The sequence below is a fragment of the Hyperolius riggenbachi genome, chromosome 7 (genome assembly GCF_040937935.1).
Source record: "Hyperolius riggenbachi isolate aHypRig1 chromosome 7, aHypRig1.pri, whole genome shotgun sequence".
Lineage (NCBI taxonomy): Eukaryota > Metazoa > Chordata > Amphibia > Anura > Hyperoliidae > Hyperolius > Hyperolius riggenbachi.
The window spans coordinates 32423692-32441570 of record NC_090652.1 but is presented as its reverse complement, the minus strand read 5'-3'; the positions used below and the strand labels follow the sequence as shown (position 1 = coordinate 32441570).

At 43.9% G+C, this 17879-nt stretch overlaps 5 non-coding genes across 5 annotated transcripts; all 5 read left to right on the top strand.

Annotated features, from left to right (window-relative positions):
- The first annotated feature begins 10774 nt into the window (after nucleotides 1–10774).
- TRNAC-GCA (transfer RNA cysteine (anticodon GCA)) lies at nucleotides 10775–10846 on the top strand. The gene has a single exon. It is a non-coding gene; the product is annotated as a tRNA-Cys (tRNA).
- Nucleotides 10847–11413: 567 nt separating this feature from the next.
- Nucleotides 11414–11487, top strand: TRNAC-GCA (transfer RNA cysteine (anticodon GCA)). The gene has a single exon. It is a non-coding gene; the product is annotated as a tRNA-Cys (tRNA).
- Nucleotides 11488–12203: 716 nt separating this feature from the next.
- TRNAC-GCA (transfer RNA cysteine (anticodon GCA)) lies at nucleotides 12204–12275 on the top strand. Its single transcript has one exon. It is a non-coding gene; the product is annotated as a tRNA-Cys (tRNA).
- Nucleotides 12276–12847: 572 nt separating this feature from the next.
- TRNAC-GCA (transfer RNA cysteine (anticodon GCA)) lies at nucleotides 12848–12919 on the top strand. The gene has a single exon. It is a non-coding gene; the product is annotated as a tRNA-Cys (tRNA).
- A 703-nt stretch (nucleotides 12920–13622) lies between these two features.
- TRNAC-GCA (transfer RNA cysteine (anticodon GCA)) lies at nucleotides 13623–13694 on the top strand. Its single transcript has one exon. It is a non-coding gene; the product is annotated as a tRNA-Cys (tRNA).
- Nucleotides 13695–17879: the final 4185 nt, after the last annotated feature.

Below are 17879 nucleotides of genomic sequence, written 5' to 3'. Positions count from 1 at the left end.
CTGACAAAAGACGTTCGGTGGAGTGGAGCTTCCAGCCAGGAGACTTGGTTTGGGTGTCCACGTGTCATTTGGTCCTGAAGCAGCCCTCAGACAAATTGGGCCCCAGGTTTGTCGGCCCATTTCCGGTAGCGAAAAAGATTAACAACGTCACTTATACCGTTTATCTCCCCACCAGCATGCGTGGGGTGAGATCATTCCATGTATCTCTTCTCAAACCAGCAGTCCAGGTGGGTCCCACTCCTCCTTCTCCTGTCTTGGTAGATGCCCAACCCGAATACGAGGTGGAGAAGATTGTAGATTCACGTACTGTACAAAACTCGGTACAGTATCTCGTACATTGGAAAGGGTACGGCATTGAGGAGAGGCAATGGGTACCAGGGACGCGTATGCATGCGGACGAGTTAAGAAGGGAATTTCATGCCTTACATCCCGAGAAACCTGGTGGGAGTTGTCCGGAGTCCACTCCTCGGGGGGGGTTACTGTGAGGAAACGCGGAAAAGCCGCTGTCTCTCGAGGTGAGGCGGCTGTTTCCGCGTCCAGCAGCGCGTCTCAACGCGGAAAAACCGCCGCAAGCCGTCCAGGTAGAGCGGCGGAATCCGCATTGGTAACAGCGGAATCCGCATTGGTAACGGCGGAATCCGCATCAGAGGCGGCCCCCGCATTAGATACATTGCATGACAGTACTGGTGTGGATGGGACTGATAGTCCACCAAGATTCAGACTTACACGCGCGCGAGCACAGAGGCAGAGTTTAAATAGCAGTTAGAAGGGTGTCGGCTGACCAGCTGGGTCAGCTGACAAATTCCACTGCTCTCATTGGACCAGCAATTAGGGAGGTCCTGGAAAGGTCCTAGAGTATTTATACTGCTGGTTGTTCATTTGCTCTTTGTCTGGCGTGCGATCACATACGTCGAGCACCCAGATCCGTAGTCAGATCCGCAAGTGTGCCGGGACCAGCTGGAGCTGTAATCCTACACTTAGCTAGATTCTGTTGATAGCTAAAGTACTAGTTTGATTGCGATTATCTGTTATGACTTTTGCCTGCCTTGACTATCCTCCTGAACTCTGATCTTGCACCTCGATATTTCTGTGTAATGATCGCTGCTGCAGCAGGTGTTGCTGGAAGTAGTAGTGCTGCAGCTCAGGCAGTTCTGATCTCTTTCCATGCAAGCTGCATAGCTTTGTCTGCCTTTCCCTGCTGTCAGCTTGTGACTGATTATTATTCACCTGTGTGGGAATCTGCATGTCTGCTCCCATTGGATGACCTCAGTATAAAGATCTGCTTCCTGCAGGACTCCTCGGGTTTTCATAGCTTCAGTTTAAGCCTGTCTTGCTGTCGCTTCAGCCCTCGATCGTGTTTCTTGTTCTAAAGATACTTTGCTGGTCTTTGCATCATATATTGGTTCATTGCCAATATATATGCATACCAGCACGTTTATTATTTTCCTTGTATTCGTGTTACGTTGATACATCAGTGTCGCTGATGTATACGTACACGAACTGTTTATATCCTGTGTGCAGTTAGTCAGCTTTCCAGCACGTTTTGGTAGGTTGCGCGTACCGTGACCACCCGTGCTGAGGTAGTTACCCTGCTCCTGGTTCTGTTTGTGGATTGCGTTCATCTCTGCGAAGAGATAACGAATCCTTCTGAATCCTGTTCTGTTACTGTTTGTGGATTGCGTTCATCTCTGCGAAGAGATAACGAATCCTTCTGAATCCTGTTCTGTTACCGTTTGTGGATTGCGTTCATCTCTGCGAAGAGATAGCGAATCCTTCTGAGTCCTGTTCTCTGTATTACTCCAGTCCTAGTCAGCGTTCCTGCTTATGTCATATATCGGTTCATTGCCGATATATACATATGTTAGTCAGACGTTACAAATAGTTTCATTGATAGCTGTAATTGTAATACGCTAGGAATACATACTTATTGTATATTTGTCTGTGTTACGTTCATCTATCTTGATCCTGCTATTTCCTGACTATCCTGTCCTGTCTTTGTGAGGCACGCCATCGCCTCAACGCATTGGCTGCCTCATTCCAGTCTGTGTTATTGTGGACGCTTGCTGTCACTAAGTAGTGGCTAGTTAAGCAAGCGTTCATTCTGTTTACCTGTCCTGATCTCCTCAGTTCTGGTTTATGCGCTCAGCGCTACTTTGCGCTGAGACGTTATAACGAAAGCATTGTTTGTGGCTGTCAGATCTGCACCGGCTCTGTGCGCCACAATCTCCTATTGGAGTCAGTCCTCCCCTCCACTATACTAGGGATAGCCTGTTTCCTTGTGCTAGTGTGTGTACCTCCTCCACGTCAGCTCATGCGTTGCATGCTGACTGTGGAGAATACACCACCAAGCCTCACATTCTGTTACTCTGTTGCCGAACCCCGGCTCGTTCCTTGACTTTGCTTCTGCCTCCTGATTTTGTACCCCGATATATCTGATACCCCGTTGCTGAACCCTGCCTGTACTTTGACTCCGCCTTTGCCTTCTGATCTTGTACTTTATCTGTCCGTGTGTGTACGACCTGGCTTGTCCGACCTCGAGAACCGACCTTACCGTTAGAGGCGGTTCCTCGCTCTGTTAGCGATCCTTCCTCCTGAGGGTCACTTTCAGATATACCTTCCTACTGTCAGTCTGACTCCTCCCGTCTTGGAGAGCTCAGGTCTGCGGAAGGAATCTGTGCAGTACTCCTTGCTGCATTGAGGCCTTGTCCTCTAAGTGTTACTGTTACACCAAACACTACACTCTACTCAGGTGAACAGAGGTTAGTTTTTATATCGGATTATCGGTGAGACTGCAGATCACTTATAATCTGGTATATATCTGTATTTCCGGTGATACTGCAGATCACCGGTAATCAGATACTCTCTGCGCCCACCGATCATTACACTTGTAAAAGCATTCCAGAGTCAGAAAGGTCAGGCTGACAAAAGACGTTCGTTAGAGTGGAAATTCCAACCAGGAGATTTGGTTTGGGTGTCAACCCGTCACCTGACCCTAAAACAACCCTCTGATAAACTTGGTCCCAGGTTCGTGGGTCCATTCCCAGTTACTAGGAAGATCAACGATGTCACATATACCATTGATCTTCCCACCAGCATGCGCGGAGTAAGGTCTTTCCACGTATCACTTCTCAAACCCGCAGTCCAGGTGGGTCCCACTCCTCCTCCTCCTGTCTTAGTCGATGCCCAACCTGAGTATGAGGTGGAAAAGATCATAGATTCACGTACTGTACAGAACTCGGTACAGTATCTCGTACATTGGAAGGGGTACGGGATTGAGGAGAGGCAATGGGTACCTGGGAACCGCATGCATGCGGACGAGTTAGTGAAGGAATTTCATGCTGTACATCCAGAAAAGCCTGGAGGGAGCTGTCCGGAGTCCACTCCTCGGGGGGGGGGGGTACTGTGAGAAAACGCGGAAGAGCCGCCGCCATGAGCCAGTGGTCGGCGGCTCTTTCCGCGTCCAGTGGCCGCGCACACGGGGAGGCAGCCACCTCCTCCCAGCATGAGGCGGCTGTCCCCGTGGAGAGGCAGGCAGAGCGCCGGGTCACCGCCGCGTTTGACACGGCGGTCGGCGCGCATGTCCCCGCTGCGGAGACTCCGCAGAGCGGGGCTGCTGGGGCTGGGACTCGTAGTCCCTCAGGTGTTAGAGTGACGCGCGCGCGCGCACTCAGGAAGAATTTATCTTTTACAAGGACTAGTCAGCTGACCAGGCTGGTCAGCTGACTCTGACTCCTCTTCCCATTGGTTCAGCACTTAGGGAGGTGCTGGGAAGAGGGTCGAGTATATATACTGCTGGCTGTTCACTTGCTCCCCGTCTGGCGTTGCGTTCACATATGCAGGGCCGGATTTGTGGGAAGGCACAATAGTTCCGTTCCTAGGGCGGAGCTATGGAAGGGGCGGGTTAACACACAGACAGTGAATCTGCCAAACAATGCCCTGACTCCCAATGGGAATTGCTGGGCTACTGTCCTCGCCATTCCCCACAATGATCTATGTCTGTTTGCAGCCGTCCCAACCCACCCCTGTGTCGCTCTGCACACTGAATGCATTTATAGCTGCTCTCCGGTACAAAGATCATGTGCGGTGTGTCTCTGCTGTCTCCGGGGGTGTCCATCGTCTAGTGTCACTTTTCGCTCCCCGCCCCTGTCAAATTGCTACTTTCAGCACTGCACTGAGTAGATGCACACATGCGCCCATTGATGCACTGCTCTAAGGAGGAAGGAAGGCTGTCACATTTCGCTGCCCTTCTGCCTCGTGGTTCCCTCGTGCAGTAGCAGCTTCGAGGTCTGATACTGCTGCCTTCCTATTGCAGTGTGCCCTCCTCTTCCCCCACCTCGTATAACAAAGTTACGGAGAGAAGAGAGCTGCAAGACCACTCATCCCATCCGAAAACATCGCCCGTGTGTTGTGGGGGATGGGAGCAGGAATACTGTGCAGAGATCTAGCCTAATGCAGCCCAGTCCTCAGCTCCTCACTGTTCTGGAACTACCAAACACGGTACTCATCCCTCTTTGTCCCTTGTTTATTTGAAGTGTACAGTATTGTGAATGCAAAACATTTATTAGAGTGTGAACTGTATGCCCAGCTCCTAATGTTGTGTTAATATATAGGGATCCATCTGAGTGATTGCTTTCTGATCAATGCTGTTTTGTGCTCAGTTTTAAAAAACAGAGAGCTATTTTAAGATTGTAAACTGGCAGTATTTTATCTTTACAGTACAGAGAAGTGCTGTGATTATTGTAAGTAGAAATGTTCTGAGCTTCCACTACATTTATCAGCACTAAACTGTTCAAAAAGGCAAAAAATAGATCCACAATTATATTAGAAAATCTCTATAAGCATCCATATTCAATTACAATGGGCACAAAGAGCCAAAGTTGTCATGCTTCTTGCTGGGGATACACGGTACGTTTCTGTACCGTTGGCCTGATCAAGCCGCTCGACTCCCGCCCGCTCGATCCCCGCCGGCGGACAATGGCAGGGAATCGAGCGTTGAGTAGGAAGTGCCGGCGGGGACAAGCGGCAATCGATCCGCGTGGACGAGCGGCGGGGACGCGGCTGGGGTCGATCCGGCGGCTAATCGGCCGCCGGATCGACCCATGTATTCACAGCATAAGACCTTAAAATGTACCTGAGGTACAACCTGCAAGAAAAAAAACAAATACTTACCTAGGTCTCTGGATAGTCAAGAGTCTTCCTGTGCCTTCTTCATCCTCACCGTTGTTGTCGTGGCTGCACTCTCCACTGTGTACGACCAGGGCCATACTGTGCCTGCATAGGTACGGACATGCCTGCGAGGTAAGCTGGAACTGCTTGTCCACGAGCAACTCCTTGCTACTGAAAAAGGTGCGGCCATACTCACGCAGGCAGTACAACCGTCCTCATGTAAGAAGAACGCTGCAGAGGGTCCTAGGCTGCAGGCGAGGACAAGGAGGACACACAAAGCCTCTGGAGGATGCCTAGGTAAGTATCTGTATTTTGCTGCAGCTTTCAACTCGGGTTCTCCTTAAAGAGACACTGTAAACTCAAAAAGTTCCCCTGGGGGTACTCACTTCGTGTGGGGGAAGTCTCAGGATCCTAATGAGGCTTCCCACGCTGTCCTCTCTCCCACGGGGGTTTCACTGAAGCCCTCCGAACAGTCGCCCGACAGACCTGACTGTTAGTTCAATATTTACCTTTGCAGGCTCCAGCGGGGGCGCTGTGGCAGCTTTCGGCTCTGTAGTAGACGGAAATACCCGATATCAGTCGGGTCCGCTCTACTGCGCAGGCGCCGGAGATTTGCGCCTGCGCAGTAGAGCAGACCCGACTGAGATCGGGTATTTCTGCCTATTTCGGAGCCGAAAGCCGCCACAGCGCCTGCGCAGGAGCCGGGAAGTTAAATATTTACATTGCCACTGTTCAGAGGGCTTCAGTGAGACCCCCGTGGGAGAGAGGACAGCGTGGGAAGCCTCATTAGGATCCTGAGGCTTCCCCCTCCCGAGGTGAGTACCCCCCAGGGGAATTTTTGATGTTACAGATTTTCTTTAAGTAAGGACCGCTAGGTCTGAAACTTGTCAGCTCATGGTTTTGGCTCTTTATTCTATAATTGTATACATATGTCAATAAAGTGTGTGTGTGTATGTGTGTAGCAGTAGGGTATTGTACCGTGTTAGCCATCAGTAAAAGCAAGAAGTTTTAAATCAGGATGATACCATTTATTGGCTAACTACAAATGAATAAGAATAAACAAGCTTTCGGCCTTGCAGCCTTCGTCAGGTTTATATCCTGTTAGTTTGCAAGCTGGTGGTACAGACAGCTTATATACATGCAACATCAAAAAGAAAAACAGATATTTTTTTCAAGCATAAATACATCATTAAGATGCCTTAATACAAACAGACCATCTAAATGGGGTAAGATAAGGATCCTTGTTTACTTTATTGCTCACAGACCTGGTATTAGGATTGACCCAGAGGTATCGTAAATTCTTAGTTCACAAGTTCAGCTAGGGTGGCTGAGACAGTTCATATATCATCAATCTCATACCAATATAGAAAGTTGTTGTCCTTATTCAGACCCTTCTGCACAGCTTTGAAACAATTTATAAATTTTGTTTCTGCTATTAATCGGTCATTTGACGTTTTGAAGCCGCCCTTCAGGGCAGTGACACGAAGATCATCCATGCTGTGTCCGTTGGACCGAAAGTGTGTAGCAACTGGGAGTCCAGATTTGGTATCATTAATAGTGTGCCTGTGTCCATTCATACGTTTGCGCAGAGTTTGTCCAGTTTCTCCCACGTACATAACATTGGGGCATTTAGCACACATGATCAGATATACCAGATTGGTGGACCCACAAGAAAATGTACCTTGTATTCTGTACTCCTGTTGTGAACCTGGTATCGTTACCCTGTCAGTGGAGTAAATGTGTCTGCAGGTCCCACATATTTTTTGTCGGCAGGGTGATGTTCCGTTTTGTTGAGGCCTATTCAAAGAGCTCCTGACAATCATCTGTTTTAGATTGTGTGGTTGCCGATATGACAAGAGTGGAGGTTTAGGGAATATCGTTCTCAGTCTGTGATCCTTGTGTAAAATGGGATGAAGTTCCTTAGCAATCCTCCTTAAGATTTCCAGGTGTGGGTTGTAGGTGACAACCAAAGGGACACGTTCCTCTTTCTGGTTTTGCTTATATTTCAGGAGTTCAGTCCTGGGGATGTTGCTGGCTTTCCTGATTTGGGCCTCAGCCATGGGAGGACTGTAACCTTGTTTAATGAAAGTGTTCTTAAGGTGATCCAGGTGCTTGTCTCTGTCCATCCTGTCAGAACAAATCCGGTTGTACCTTATAGCTTGGCTGTAAATTATAGAGTTCTTAATGTGCTTGGGATGAAAACTGTCATATCTTAGGTATGTGGGACGGTCTGTAGGTTTGCGATACACAGAGGTTTGTATGTTGTTACCCCTGATGTATATGGTGGTGTCCAGAAAGTTAATCTCTGTGTGAGAGTAGGTAAGTTTCAATTTGTGTGTGTGTGTAGTGTGTAGTGTGTAGTGTGTAGTGTGCAGTGTGCGTGTGTGCGTGTGTGCGTGTGTGTGTGTGTGTGTGTGTGTATGTGTGTGTGCGTGTGCGTGTGTGTGTGTATGTGTGTACAGTGTGTGTGTGTGTGTGTGTGTGTGTGTGTGTGTGTGTGTGTGTGTGTGTGTGTGTGTGTGTGTGTGTGTGTGTATAGTGTGTGTGTGTGTATAGTGTGTGTGTGTGTGTGTGTGTGTGTGTGTATGTGTGTACAGTGTGTGTGTGTGTGTGTGCGTGTGTGTGTGTGTGTGTACAGTGTGTGTGTGTACAGTGTGTGTGTGTACAGTGTGTGTGTGTACGTACAGTGTGTGTACAGTGTGTGTGTGTGTGTGTGTGTGTGTGTGTGTGTGTACAGTGTGTGTGTGTGTGTGTGTGTGTGCAGTGTGGGGGTGTGTGGGGGTGTGTGCGTGTGTGTGTGTGCAGTGTGTGTGTACATGTGTGTGTGTGTGTGTGTGCAGTGTGTGTACAGTGTGTGTGTGTGTGTGCAGTGTGTGTACAGTGTGTGTGTGTGTGTGTGTGTGTGTGTGTGTGTGTAGTGTGTGTGTGTGTGTGTACATTGTGTGTGTGTGTGTGTGTGCTGTGCTGTGCGTGTGTGTGTGTGTGCGTGTGTGTGTGTGTGTGTGTGTGCGTGTGTGTGTGTGATCTGATTATAAAATCTTATCCTACCTCAGCTATACAAGACAAGGGCCTGGGCAATACATCCTATATGCTAGCTCCTATTACATAGATGTTTAACAGAATACTTATTTAAGTCATGATACTGTAAACTAGAACCACTAGGATTTTTTTTTAACACACTAAAAGGAGCCTAAAACCACTTTACATAGATGTTGGTAAGATTGGGCAACATTGTACAGACTAGCTTTCTAACAGCATGTCTGTACAGTAGTCATTCTGAAACTGCCTGCACTGGCTTCACTATCATGGTGTGGACCACAAGCGATATTGCCATCTGAGGGGGCTGCACCCAGAGGACTAATGCAGCCTTGCTAGCCAACTCACCTGTCTTTCCAATACGTTCCTACTTGTACCTTAATGCATCTAACTTCCCCACAGCTGTGTTTCTGAATTGTGACCTTGCAGCGCTGGGTCAAATCCCACAGTGGGCACTATGCATGGAGTTTGTTCTCCCCATGCCTGCGTCCTCCAGGCGTACCAGTTTGCTCCCACATCCCAAAAACGGGTACATACAGATAATTTAATTGGTTTCCCCCTAAATTGGCCCTAGACTATGATGGCCATATGAGTGTGTAGGGATTAGATTATGAGCCCCTCTGAGTACTGTCAGTGACATGACTATGAACTCTGTAAAGCACTGCAGAAGATGTCAGTGTTATATCGAAACATAATAATAGTATGGTTGGACATTAGACTATGACTATGGTAGGATTAATAATCTAAACATTTGTATAGCGCTTTTCTCCTGTCTGACTTAAAGCGCTCAAGAGCTGCAGCCACTGGGACGCGCTCAAGAGGCCACCCTGCATGGAGTCTTGCCTTGAACTCCTTACGGAACCGGAACTGACCCTAGCCAGGGATCAAACCCTGTTCTCCCATGTCAAAGGCAGTGCCCTTAATCACTACACTATCCAGCCACTGTCAGTGACATGACTATGTACTCTGTAAAGTGCTGAAAAAGATGTCAGTGCTATATAAATACATAATTATTAAGACAACTGCCTCCAAAAATACAGTATGATCCATCTTATACAGAATCCCTGTGTGAAATCTTGCTCACTGCTAAAAACTTTTTTTAAAGTGTGTGTGTGAGTGTGGAGGGGGGGGGCGGCTGCTGATAGTGGGCCTTGGGCGGTAAACGGTACAAATCCGGCCCTGCACATATGTGGGAGCACCCAGATCCGTAGTCAGATCCGTTAGTGTGCCGGGACCAGCTGGAGCTGTAATCCTACACTAAGCTAGATTCTGTTGATAGCTTAAAGTACTAGTTTGATTGTGATTATCTGTTATGACTTTTGCCTGCCTCGACTATCCTCCTGAACTTTGACCTTGTACCTCGTTATATCTGATACCCCGTTGCTGAACCCTGCCTGTACTTTGACTCCGCCTCTGCCTCCTGATTTTGTACCCCGATATTTCTGACACCCCGTTGCCGAACCCTGCCTGTACTTTGACTCCGCCTTTGCCTACTGATATTGTACTTATCTGTCCGTCTGTTTACGACCTGGCTTGTCCGACCTCGAGAACCGACCTCACGATTGGAGGCGGTTCCCCGTCCTGTTAGTGACACTTCCGCCTGAGTGTCACTTTCGGACTTCCCTTCCCACTGTCAGTCTGACTCCTCCCGTCTTGGAGAGCTTAGACCTGCGGAAGGAATCTGAGCAGTTCTCCTTGCTGCACTGAGGCTTGTCCTCTGCATTACTGTTGCACCAATCACAACACTCTACTCAGGTGACCAGAGGTTAGCTAGTATATTGGATTATCGGTGATACTGCAGATCACATATAATCTGGTATACGTCTGTATTTCCCGTGATACTGCAGATCACCGGTAATCAGACCTCTCTGTGCTTCACCGAGCGTTACAATAAACCAATACTCTCAAGGCAGTAATAAAGAGAACTACAATAATCAAAATATCCCGTTATGCTGCAGAATCGTAGTAACTTGGTGAAAGTTCACATGCTCCCTCCAAGCAACCACATTTCTGAAGTGTTCTTTTCTTTACATATCCAAAGTAAATTTGGTTTTTCTTTCCATACGTATTTTAAAGGATCCTGCAAATGAACAGCAAAAGCTACAAAATGTCTACAATGTAAGTCCTCCACTCAAATTAGCAAAGCAAAAGAACTTTGGGCTTCTACATCTGCTGCCAAATACACATGTGCTGGGGTCTAATGCAGTGGCAAAAATGGCAACTGCAGAATGAGAAGTTTCTGGGTCTGACGAAAGTGTCTCTTGCGGCCATGGTCCGTAACATGCTCATCATTCTAGCTTTCATGCAGATTATTATGCAAATTGTGAGCGTCATGGAAGTGGGACATTCAAATACACTTCCTGACGATTAACGCATTTCCAAGCTGCCTACAATATTAATTCAATTTGCATGCAACCTGGATTTATTACTGTCTCATTGACCATCTCTAGTCTCTAAGAGTTATCATTTAACTCTGTCCAACCTTAACAAACTCCAAGTTAACGCTTGAAATGCTTTTATGGACTACATGAGAGAAACTATTTAAAATGGTCAGAAAAGCTGAACAGCGCGTGGGGGTATAGCTCAGTGGTAGAGCATTCGACTGCAGATCGAGAGGTCCTTGGTTCAAATCCGAGTGCCCCTTTGACATGATCTAGCTCTTTGCTCTTTCTCTAAACTCTTTACATAAACCAATACTCTCAAGGCAGTAATAAAGAGAACTACAATAATCAAAATATCCCGTTATGCTGTAGAATCGTAGTAACTTGGTGAAAGTTCACACACTCCCTCCAAGCAACCACATTTCTGAAGTGTTCTTTTCTTTACATATCCAAAGTAAATTTGTTTTTTCTTTCCATACGTATTTTAAAGGATCCTGCAAAAGAACAGCAAAAGCTACAAAATGTCCACAATGTAAGTCCTCCACTCAAATTAGCAAAGCAGAAGAACTTTGGGCTTCTACATCTGCTGCCAAATACACATGTGCTGGGGTCTAATGCACTTCCTGACGATTAACGCATTTCCAAGCTGCCTACAATATTAATTCAATTTGCATGCAACCTCGATTTATTACTGTCTCATTGACCATCTCTAGTCTCTAAGAGTTATCATTTAACTCTGTCCAACCTTAAACTCCAAGTTAACGCTTGAAATGTTTTCATGGACTACATGAGAGAAACTATTTAAAATGGTCAGAAAAGCTGAACAGAGCGTGGTGGTATAGCTCAGTGGTAGAGCATTTGACTGCAGATCGAGAGGTCCTTGGTTCAAATCCGAGTGCCCACTTGACATGATCTAGCTCTTTCTCTAATCTCTTTACATAAACCAATACTCTCAAGGCAGTAATAAAGAGAACTACAATAATCAAAATATCCCGTTATGCTGCAGAATCGTAGTAACTTGGTGAAAGTTCACATGCTCCCTCCAAGCAACCACATATCTGAAGTGTTCTTTCCTTTACATATCCAAAGTAAATTTGGTTTTTCTTTCCATACGTATTTTAAAGGATCCTGCAAAAGAACAGCAAAAGCTACAAAATGTCTACAATGTAAGTCCTCCACTCAAATTAGCAAAGCAGAAGAACTTTGGGCTTCTACATCTGCTGCCAAATACACATGTGCTGGGGTCTAATGCAGTGGCAGAAATGGCAACTGCAGAATGAGAAGTTTCTGGGTCTGACGAAAGTGTCTCTTGCGGCCATGGTCCGTAACATGCTCATCATTCTAGCTTTCATGCAGATTATTATGCAAATTGTGAGCGTCATGGAAGTGGGACATTCAAATACACTTCCTGACGATTAACGCATTTCCAAGCTGCCTACAATATTAATTCAATTTGCATGCAACCTGGATTTATTACTGTCTCATTGACCATCTCTAGTCTCTAAGAGTTATCATTTAACTCTGTCCAACCTTAACAAACTCCAAGTTAACGCTTGAAATGTTTTCATGGACTACATGAGAGAAACTATTTAAAATGGTCAGAAAAGCTGAACAGAGCGTGGGGGTATAGCTCAGTGGTAGAGCATTCGACTGCATATCGAGAGGTCCTTGGTTCAAATCCGAGTGCCCCCTTGACATGATCTAGCTCTTTGCTCTTTCTCTAAACTCTTTACATAAACCAATACTCTCAAGGCAGTAATAAAGAGAACTACGTTAATCAAAATATCCCGTTATGCTGCAGAATCGTAGTAACTTGGTAAAAGTTAACATGCTCCCTCCAAGCAACCACATTTCTGAAGTGTTCTTTTCTTTACATATCCAAAGTAAATTTGTTTTTTCTTTCCATACGTATTTTAAAGGATCCTGCAAAAGAACAGCAAAAGCTACAAAATGTTTACAATGTAAGTCCTCCACTCAAATTAGCAAAGCAGAAGAACTTTGGGCTTCTACATCTGCTGCCAAATACACATGTGCTGGGGTCTAATGCACTTCCTGACGATTAACGCATTTCCAAGCTGCCTACAATATTAATTCAATTTGCATGCAACCTGGATTTATTACTGTCTCATTGACCATCTCTAGTCTCTAAGAGTTATCATTTAACTCTGTCCAACCTTAACAAACTCCAAGTTAACGCTTGAAATGTTTTCATGGACTACATGAGAGAAACTATTTAAAATGGTCAGAAAAGCTGAACAGAGCGTGGGGGTATAGCTCAGTGGTAGAGCGTTCGACTGCAGCTCGAGAGATCCTTGGTTCAAATCCGAGTGCCTCCTTGACATGATCTATCTCTTTACATAAACCAATACTCTCAAGGCAGTAATAAAGAGAACTACAATAATCAAAATATCCCGTTATGCTGCAGAATCGTAGTAACTTGGTGAAAGTTCACATGCTCCCTCCAAGCAACCACATTTCTGAAGTGTTCTTTTCTTTACATATCCAAAGTAAATTTGGTTTTTCTTTCCATACGTATTTTAAAGGATCCTGCAAATGAACAGCAAAAGCTACAAAATGTCTACAATGTAAGTCCTCCACTCAAATTAGCAAAGCAGAAGAACTTTGGGCTTCTACATCTGCTGCCAAATACACATGTGCTGGGGTCTAATGCAGTGGCAGAAATGGCAACTGCAGAATGAGAAGTTTCTGGGTCTGACGAAAGTGTCTCTTGCGGCCATGGTCCGTAACATGCTCATCATTCTAGCTTTCATGCAGATTATTATGCAAATTGTGAGCGTCATGGAAGTGGGACATTCAAATACACTTCCTGACGATTAACGCATTTCCAAGCTGCTTACAATATTAATTCAATTTGCATGCAACCTGGATTTATTACTGTCTCATTGACCATCTCTAGTCTCTAAGAGTTATCATTTAACTCTGTCCAACCTTAACAAACTCCAAGTTAACGCTTGAAATGCTTTCATGGACTACATGAAAGAAACTATTTAAAATGGTCAGAAAAGCTGAACAGAGTGTGGGGGTATAGCTCAGTGGTAGAGCATTCGACTGCAGATCGAGAGGTCCTTGGTTCAAATCCGAGTACCCCCTTGACATGATCTAGCTCTTTGCTCTTTCTCTAAACTCTTTACATAAACCAATACTCTCAAGGCAGTAATAAAGAGAACTACGTTAGTTAAAATATCCCGTTATGCTGCAGAATCGTAGTAACTTGGTGAAAGTTCACATGCTCCCTCCAAGCAACCACATTTCTGAAGTGTTCTTTTCTTTACATATCCAAAGTAAATTTGTTTTTTCTTTCCATACGTATTTTAAAGGATCCTGCAAAAGAACAGCAAAAGCTACAAAATGTCTACAATGTAAGTCCTCCACTCAAATTAGCAAAGCAGAAGAACTTTGGGCTTCTACATCTGCTGCCAAATACACATGTGCTGGGGTCTAATGCACTTCCTGATGATTAACGCATTTCCAAGCTGCCTACAATATTAATTCAATTTGCATGCAACCTGGATTTATTACTGTCTCATTGACCATCTCTAGTCTCTAAGAGTTATCATTTAACTCTGTCCAACCTTAACAAACTCCAAGTTAACGCTTGAAATGCTTTCATGGACTACATGAGAGTGTCGAGATTTCCATATGGCGGAATATCGTTTTCCCAATAAACTGAACTGTATATGATCGGATACAATAAACCTAATTAATTTCCTTCCCCTAAGGTACAGCAGACAAAGACTTTTTAATATATGGGGATTATAGGTTAATATAGGTGCATTGATTATATAGAAATGTATAGCCTATTTTAATGCAGCGATGCTGAATTGTCCAGTCTGTGGGTCTCAAGAAAGATCAGATGTTGAATAACAGGCAGTCAGCTGCTGTGCTGTTTGCAATGGATGATACAATTCAACTTGCATGAACAATGAACTCAGGCCATGCCTTGGGTAAAAACTAACAGTTGCCCAAACCTATGAATACAATCTTTAAGGCTTGTAGATTTTAGAATTTAACCATTAGTTTAGACCAAAACATTGGGCAAGATAGCAAACAAGAGGAGTCTGAGTGACAATAGATTGTTTACTAGCATTTGTGTGCAATTGCTCAAACCCCTCTGTGTTGAATGACTACACCTTAATCCAATTAAAGCCAGATGTCCTCATTGTGAAGAGTAGACAATGTCAGATGAGCAAAACAGGTTCCGTAGTTAATGGATAAACCAAGCTAGGGTGAGTCACTAAACATCAGCATGGTATAGCACAACATGAATTCCAATTAAAATAATTAAGGATAATACAGACAGCACATATATGTATTATGACATATCAAGTGAGAATGTTACCTGTATTTTTCTTATAGCTGGACAAATCAGTCATAATATGAAAATGTATATGTGTTAATATAAAGATTCTCTGAATGAATATGTCCAGAATGGTATAGAAATGCTATATATGTTTATCCTTGTTGCATTTTAGACAATTATATTAATGGTTAAAACTCTGCTAACATGCATAATGTGTTATATATAGGAGAGGTCCATAGTGGTTTTCAATATGCCACTATGATTTTGGATAAAATCAAATCTATCTTGGATATGATAGAAGAGGTCACTGTATACTAAATAATAACCAATGATCCCATCCAAATCAGCTATCCATAGATATGAATTTTTTTTTTTTTATAACATTGATTTATTCACTGGGGGCTATAATAAAACACAATCAAAATGTTTTTAATTTTGCCACATATCCCATCAAGAATGCGATTAGTTATCCGACAGCACCTCCAGAGGGTGAAATCCAGTATTACACTTGGGTTAAAGATTAGTCACAGAAAACTCTCACTGATCACTCCCACTGCCTTGTGATAGGCTGGAAGATTTAATCTCCTGGGCAGGATCATAGGTAGTGAGGGGAATAAGAAGAGATGAGTCAGTCATCGATCAATCATCAGATCACCAGCTGAAGAGGGCTCAGGGGAATCCATGCATTCTGAATGATCACGCCCAAAGGAACACGCCCTTGACTCCATATTGGTAACTATTAATAACCAATTTTTTCCAGTTATATGACTTATCACAGCGCAGTTATCTGAACGTTTGATTTATTGACAATTATTTCTCTTATTTTATAGTCATTTATAGCCAAAGGGAGTGGGTTCTTCCAGTGCACAGTAATCACTCACTCCGCATCTTTGATAAAACCCATTCAGTGGGTATATTTTTCTTTAGATGAACACAATTAATAGTTCAAGAATCGCTGGCTGTGAATTCCATAACTTGTTTTTGGATAAAAGATATTTCAAGCTACCTCCTCTAAATATTGATATTTTGCCGCAGCATGTGCAGGCCACACCTAGCAAAGTTTAGAATGACTCAATAAGATATTTCATTCCAAAATTATATATATGTATGTTACCCGCTCGCTTTGTGTAGTAACACAGGCCAGCGGAGGTTAAAGTGTAGACAGAAGTAAAATTCCTGTCATTTATAGTTGATTGCATATCAATTGTAGGGCAACGCCCAGTCGTTATATCCACTGAGTCATCCTAAATTTGTCATATTGAATGGTATAGCTGACATCAGCCATTTTGATTTTTGATAGCCGCCATTTTGTTTTTCATAGCCGCCATTTTGATTTTGATAGCAGCCATTTTTGATTTTGATAGCAGCCATTTTGTCTCCAGGAATCCTGTGATAAATTGATTGACATGGCCGGTGGCCATATTTGATGACTCATAGCTCTGCATTGTATTTGAATTGACTGCTATTGGTTTAAGTTTTTGCTTATTGATAAATGCGTATAACAACAATTTGATTGTATCACTGAAATTGTATGATCCAGCTCATTGTAGGAATAACCTTACGAGTTTTGTGTTAAATCAAAAGTGCAACTTTATATCGTTTTGATATTGTAATATTTATTTGATATTAAATTGATATTTTTACAAGTTGGTCTACGTTTATTTACATGTTTAAACCAGTACTGTAAAACCTCGAAAAACGAACTCATATAGTTAGGCGTGTGTTTGTATTGTTAGCTCCTCCCATTTTTTAGGAGCTTTATATTTGTGATTTTCTAATTTTTAACTATTAATACAAACATTGACAAAACGCCCGACATAAGATTGGAGGCCCCAGCGAGATTCGTTTACTTTCCCTTACTGGTTTAAACAGCGTAAAAACGTTTTATTGAGCTGGTTTTATTGCATTGGCTATATTGAATCATGAGTGCTGCAAGTAGTGATTCAGAACTTCATTTGGAACAGATGTTCCGGAAAATTGTTGAATTCGTATTTATACAGCTAAAATATAATGAGGAAGTAGATGACTGGATAGGCAGAATAAGAAAATGTATAAAACAGGAAGTTGATTGTATATTTCAATCTAAAGGTACGTTTGATCATTATCTATCATGTATGACCACAATAACTTCAGATTCCGAACTGAAGAAGAGGTTGTTAGGTGCCCTACCTTCTGTGTTATATGGGTTATTAGAAGTAAATATCCTTTCACAATCTAGAAAAAAAGAGATTGTACAGTTGAGATCCCAATTGCAAGAAACGGAGGAAAACGTCCAATCGTTGACCTCTCAGTTACATGATATGGAATCAAGTATTCAGGTTATGAGGGCTGATAGAGACCAATTGATGATTGATATGTCAGACAGGGAAGCAGCGATCAAAAGTCTGGAAAAAGACGCTGAACAAAATCGTGAAGCGCATCACAGACTTAAACAGGATTTTGAAGAACTACAACAGCAGTACTTCAAAATCAAACAGGCAGGTAGATTCGATAGAACATCCAACCCTTGCCCGCCAGTACTCACTCCATATGACCCAAAATGGCAAGGCATGTTGGATCGTATGGAGGCGGTATGTAAAACTATGAATACCATGATAGATGACAGTACAAGGGTCCCTAAAGATCGACATTTGGATTCCTCTCCAGAGAGAGATATGCAAATGAGGGCCCCTAGGTATGACGATTCCCATAAAGGTAACGACTCCCTTGCTGATATTGATTCAGATGAATTTGAGGCTGATGAGAGAAAGCGTGAATCCAGCCCTATCCCAAGAAGGGGGAAAGGTATGTATAAAGGGGATTCAAACAGGGGAAATAATCAGTACCCTCAAGAAAAACAGAGCTCGGCCAGCATCATAAAATTCTTAAACACCGCTGTGCCAAAGTTCACTAAAAAGGGTTCAGCGCAAATAGCATCCCACATGGAGTTGTATGAATCCACCATGGACTCTGTAAATCTGTCTGAAGCAGACAGG